Below are 6,721 nucleotides of genomic sequence, written 5' to 3' on the forward strand. Positions count from 1 at the left end.
CCCAAACTCGTTCTATGAGGCCACCATCACCCTGATACCAAAACCAGACAAAGATACTACAAAAAAAGAAAATTACAGACCAATATCACTGATGAATATAGATGCAAAAATCCTCAACAAAATACTAGCAAACAGAATCCAACAACACATTAAAAGGATCATACACCATGATCAAGTGGGATTTATCCCAGGGATGCAAGGATTCTTCAATATACGCAAATCAATCAATGTGATACACCATATTAACAAATTGAAGAATAAAAACCATATGATCATCTCAATAGATGCAGAAAAAGCTTTTGACAAAATTCAACACCCATTTCTGATAAAAACTCTCCAGAAAGTGGGCATAGAGGGAACCTACCTCAACATAATAAAGGCCATATATGACAAACCCACAGCAAACATCATTCTCAATGGTGAAAAACTGAAAGCATTTCCTCTAAGATCAGGAATGAGATAAGGATGTCCACTCTCACCACTATTATTCAACATAGTTCTGGAAGTCCTAGCCACGGCAATCAGAGAAGAAAAAGAAATAAAAGGAATGCAAATTGGAAAAGAAGAAGTAAAACTGTCACTGTTTGCAGATGACATGATACTATACATAGAGAATCCTAAAACTGCCACCAGAAAACTGCTAGAGCTAATTAATGAATATGGTAAAGTTGCAGGATACAAAATTAATGCACAGAAATCTCTTGCATTTCTATACACTAATGATGAAAAATCTGAAAGAGAAATTATGGAAACACTCCCATTTACCATTGCAACAAAAAGAATAAAATACCTAGGAATAAACCTACCTAGGGAGACAAAAGACCTGTATGCAGAAAACTATAAGACACTGATGAAAGAAATTAAAGATGATACCAACAGATGGAGAGATATACCATGTTCTTGGATTGGAAAAATCAACATTGTGAAAATGACTATACTACCCAAAGCAATCTACAGATTCAATGCAATCCCTATCAAATTACCAATGGCACTTTTTACGGAGCTAGAACAAATCATCTTAAAATTTGTATGGAGACACAAAAGACCCCGAATAGCCAAAGCAGTCTTGAGGGAAAAAAACGGAGCTGGAGGAATCAGACTCCCTGACTTCAGACTATACTACAAAGCTACAGTAATCAAGACAATATGGTACTGGCACAAAAACAGAAACATAGATCAATGGAACAAGATAGAAAGCCCAGAGATTAACCCACGCACCTATGGTCAACTAATCTATGACAAAGGAGGCAAAGATATACAATGGAGAAAAGACAGTCTCTTCAATAAGTGGTGCTGGGAAAACTGGACAGCTACATGTAAAAGAATGAAATTAGAATACTCCCTAACACCATACACAAAAATAAACTCAAAATGGATTAGAGACCTAAATATAAGACTGGACACTATAAAACTCTTAGAGGAAAACATAGGAAGAACACTCTTTGACATAAATCACAGCAAGATCTTTTTTGATCCACCTCCTAGAGTAATGGAAATAAAAACAAAAATAAACAAATGGGACCTAATGAAACTTAAAAGCTTTTGCAAAGCAAAGGAAACCATAAACAAGACGAAAAGACAACCCTCAGAATGGGAGAAAATATTTGCAAACGAATCAACGGACAAAGGATTAATCTCCAAAATATATAAACAGCTCATTCAGCTCAATATTAAAGAAACAAACACCCCAATCCAAAAATGGGCAGAAGACCTAAATAGACATTTCTCCAAAGAAGACATACAGACGGCCACGAAGCACATGAAAAGATGCTCAACATCACTAATTATTAGAGAAATGCAAATCAAAACTACAATGAGGTATCACCTCACTCCTGTTAGAATGGGCGTCATCAGAAAATCTACAAACAACAAATGCTGGAGAGGGTGTGGAGATAAGGGAACCCTCTTGCACTGTTGGTGGCAATGTAAATTGATACAGCCACTATGGAGAACAATATGGAGGTTCCTTAAAAAACTAAAAATAGAATTACCATATGACCCAGCAATCCCACTACTGGGCATATACCCAGGGAAAACCATAATTCAAAAAGACACATGCACCCGAATGTTCACTGCAGCACTATTTACAATAGCCAGGTCATGGAAGCAACCTAAATGCCCATCGACAGACGAATGGATAAAGAAGATGTGGTACATATATACAATGGAATATTACTCAGCCATAAAAAGGAATGAAATTGAGTCATTTGTTGAGACGTGGATGGATCTAGAGACTGTCATACAGAGTGAAGTCAGAAAGAGAAAAACAAATATCGTATATTAATGCATGTATGTGGAACCTAGAAAAATGGTACAGATGAGTCGGTTTGCAGGGCAAAAGTTGAGACACAGATGTAGAGAATGGACATATGGACACCAAGGGGGGAAAACTGCGGTGGGGTGGGGATGGTGGTGTGCTGAATTGGGGGATTGGGATTGACATGTATACACTGATGTGTATAAAAGTGATGCCTAATAAGAATCTGCAGTATAAAAAAAAAAAAAAGAAAAGATTATGTGAGAGAACTTTAACAGGTGGTCTTTTCTTAGGCTTGAAGGTTAATCTGGGAGAAGCCACATTCAACTTATTATTAAATTATAGCCAGTAAAATCAGAGACAAAAGAAAGCAATACCATCTTTAATTTTAAATACAAATAATAAAAAGGGTCATTTGAATATAATAAGAAAAAAATGATGACTCAGGATGCTACTAGCCTGGTAAGTTGTATGCATATATATAAACAGAATATTTTTAAAATGTATACATAAAATATAGTTATATATAATAAATATTTAACATAGTTGTAATCATAGGGTAACTCTGCTTTATATTCTTTTTTCTCCACTTAACACTATGTCATAAACACATCCTCATGTTATTACCAATCATTATAATTATCACTTCAAATGGCTTTATCATAGTCCACTTAAATGAGTGCACTGCAATTCACGTAGCCATTACCTTACTGTTGGACATTTAGGTTGCTTACAACGTGTCTCTGTGAAAATCCATTTTACAGTGAACATTTTTTTGCATCTGGAAAGAAACATTTAATTCTGCTACCATTTTCTTTCCAAATACCTTATGGAGTCTGTCTGGTCTATGCTGTCTATACTTGTGTATTTTGTATGTGAAATTCTAGTATCTGGCTTTCTTTTTAGCTGCTGTGCCATGTGCCAAACACATGGAACCCCATCTCTCTCCCTGAAGTCTCTGCTTCACCTCTGCCCAGCTCCTCCAAGACCACAACGTGATGTTGCCCCAGAGTGCTTACGATTCAAGGATTCACACGAGGAACAAAGGTTGTCCTCGGGGCACCTTGGACCTCCCGAAATTGTGTGCGCAATTGGGTGTATGCACTTTCCAGTGAGGGATATAGATCTTGTATCAGATTTCAAGTGGTCCATGTGACCAAAAAAGAGGAAGAATCATTGACAGGGGTCCTTTTAGCATCCTTTATCTCCTTCCCTCCTCAGGGCCTTCGCTGCTTATTTGATAGCCTAAAACCCCCCTCTTCTCATCCTCAGGTTGCCACCTACTTTCCACCTCTTGCCTTTCCTTCACTGTTGGCCTTCTTGAACGAGTAGTTATGCCCACTGTGTTCACCTCCTCGCCGTCTGTTACACCCCAACTCCTAGGTCTCCCATCTCATTCTGCTGAAGTTGCTCTTCTGCAGATGATTTATGCCTACTCATCACACGGCCCAGTCACTGGTTTTCATTCTTCATCTTGTGTCTTCTCTTTAGCATATGGGATATTGTCCTTGACCTTGTAACATTTCCTCCTGATCATCTGAGTTACTGCCTCCTCCAGGACCTTTTCCTCTGGCATCTCTTCTCTTATTGTTTGCCCCTCTTTCCTCGGCTGCCAATGGAGGTCTTCTACAATTTTCTGTCACCAGGTCCCCTTTCTGTATTTTTCTCTTTGGCCATCTCATCCAGATCCATGTATGTGCAGCTTCCACCTCTCTCCTGAAACTGAGATCCGTATTTATAAATGCCATCTCCACCGGGATACCTGAAAGTACCTCTGCTACGTCCAGGAGGAAGTTCATCCTGTTGTCTGGCAGCTCCTCTTGATTTCCGTATTTCTGTGAACAGGACTGCCATGCTTTGTCTTTAGGCACCAGAGATTTGAATTATCCTGGGCTCATTATTCTCCCGTGCTTTCTGTCTCCTCATGTATCATAAGTCAAGGCTAATTGACTCTTTCCACAGTGCCCCTTCCTACTGCTGCCCCTACATGTTACCTCTTATTACCTGTCACCAGAATGGTTGCAGTGGGCTTTAATCTCTTCTTTCAGAGTCTTTTCACCACCACCGATGCCTTTCACCAAATGCCCCCAGATTTACTTCCCTAAAGCATGTGCCTGATTGCTCCAGGGTCTTGCCCAAGACTCCCCTGAATGTTCCCTTATCCACCAAATTACCTCAAAATTCAAAGCCCTTCAAGTTCTCAATCCCAATCATTTCCCCAACAATCCCCTAAATATATCCTGTATAGTCACATTAACCCAAGTAAGGAAACGTATTTTTCATTAGAATATATGGATGCATAAATATTTAAGTTCATAGGGGTGCTTTTTAAAGCAAAAATCTAGTATCACATTTATCAGTCCAAGTTCTTCTTTTCCCTAAACCTTATCTCTTTTTGAAGATTTAGGCTTCGGTCCATCATCATTCAACAGAAGTATTTTGAACACCTTATATACATCAGCCTGGGACCCGAAGGGAAAGATGCTCTACTCTTGATATTCTTAAGAATATCAAGGAGCCCCGGGCACCTGTGGAAGGTGCAAAAGCTTTTTCCTCACTCTTTTGTAGTGTGTACTAGTCAGTCTTGACAGGAAGCAAATGGTCCACTCAAAAGGGTTGACTGAGGAGAAGTTAATAAAAGGACAATTCAAAAAAGGTTAAAGGAGGCTGACTAGAAAGGGTTGAGAGGGGCAGTTAGCAGAACCGAGTGAGAGTAGTGTCTGCGGAGCAGGACACCCGATGGGAACTGTATCCTTCTGTAGAGGAACATGGTCACTGCCAAACAGCAGCCTGGCAAGCAGAGAGTTGGGAAGAAGTGCCCCAACTTCATTCTCCTCCAATTGTTTGACCTCTGGCTGCTGACCCCACAGAGGAAGGCCTCCTGGGGCACAGGGGAGGGGCTGAGAAGGGTGAGGAAACGTGCAGAACTATATTCCACTGCTGGCTCCTGAAGGTCTGTCTCCAGGGAGACGGAGGCTCATCCTGGCTGAAGCTCCTGGGCCTGCTCAGAAATCTCAGGTCATCCTGTGCCAGCGGGAGATTTCGACTCTGGAGCGCTCAGCGGTTGGGTGACTGCAACGCATCCTCGTTCCTCCCTCCCTCTGCTCTGCCCGTCTGCACGCCAGGAAGCCCTCCTCTCATTTCTCATCCCTCTGCCACTTTCCCTTCATTTTGCCAGATGGGTTCAATAAAATTATTGGGCAGATAATAAATACTTAGAGGCCAAGTTAAATAAGACATGTTAATTGTGATTAATAGCTTGCATTACAGCTTATCATTTACAGTAGATGGTACTGCTTGAGTAATAAGAAATTAATAATGAGAAAGTTGACTTTATTTTAGAGGGAAATGACAATGAAGTGGCTGGTATGTTTTCTTTAGTAGAAAGCTCAAAACAGAACACCTAGCAACCGTCTCTTGCGACCCGGGCCTGAAGCCCTCCAGGAGGAAGGGCTTTGTTGCAGGCACTGCTGATGGTCTGGCGGCTCCTCCTCGGCATTTATCTGTATGTGCTCCCCCTCTTCTCATGCCTTGCTCCAGACTCACTCCAGACCTCCTACAGGTCCATCATTGGACCCTGGAGGTCTGAGAAGCTGGGGCTGGGAAGGTGGTGGAGAGAACAAAGCCAGGAGGGCAATCCTCCTGTTTCAGGCAGGCCAGACGACCTCCCCTCCCCTCCATGAGTCAGGGTGTGGAGCTGGGAACCCTGTGGGGTCAAACTTCCAGTTTTTACTTGGACTGATTCTTTGCAGCCCAACTCCAAGGGTAGAGTAAGCCCTTGGAGTCTCTCTGTCCAAACCTAGGAGGATTTGAACATGAAGGTTGAATAAAGAGTTGTTCAAAAGCCTGGGATCTCTAGACTATAACACAGACCCAAATCAATAGAGCTTTCCTTTGAAAACCTATAATAGTTGCCTAAGATTGTAGGACACTATCTCCTCTGTGACACTGTTGGCTCCTCCACCTCCATTTGCCCAGGACAGCTGGAGTTAGGTGTGTGTGTGCCCACAATGCACATGTTTGCTACCTTCTAAACGTGCCAGTGTATATATGGGAGGGCTGGGTGGGTGTGTCTTTAAAGAACCTTAGACTTTAAAGAGATGACCGAAATCTATAATTAACTCCTGTAAGTATTCAGGGGCAAATGAACAATGCCCTGAGCTTAGGCAGGACATAGGTAGACCCCTCTGAGGTTACAGTAGAGGACCTGCCTCTATCTCGGGAGATGCCTTATCCCATCCCCCTCTAGTCCTTTGGGTACCACTATCCCTAGTCCCAGTAATACAATGGTCCTGTCTATTCTCTTGGGCTCAAACCGAGACAAAAATGTTAAACCCATTTTCCTTGCCTTCCTCACATGACTGAGCCAGTCCAGGAGGCTGATAAGCAAGGCTGAGTTTCACAAGTACACTTCTGTAAGATGAGGAACAAATGCTGCACAAATTGCATTCCTCTTGTTTACAT

The sequence above is a fragment of the Balaenoptera musculus genome, chromosome 16, assembly GCF_009873245.2.
Source record: "Balaenoptera musculus isolate JJ_BM4_2016_0621 chromosome 16, mBalMus1.pri.v3, whole genome shotgun sequence".
NCBI lineage: Eukaryota > Metazoa > Chordata > Mammalia > Artiodactyla > Balaenopteridae > Balaenoptera > Balaenoptera musculus.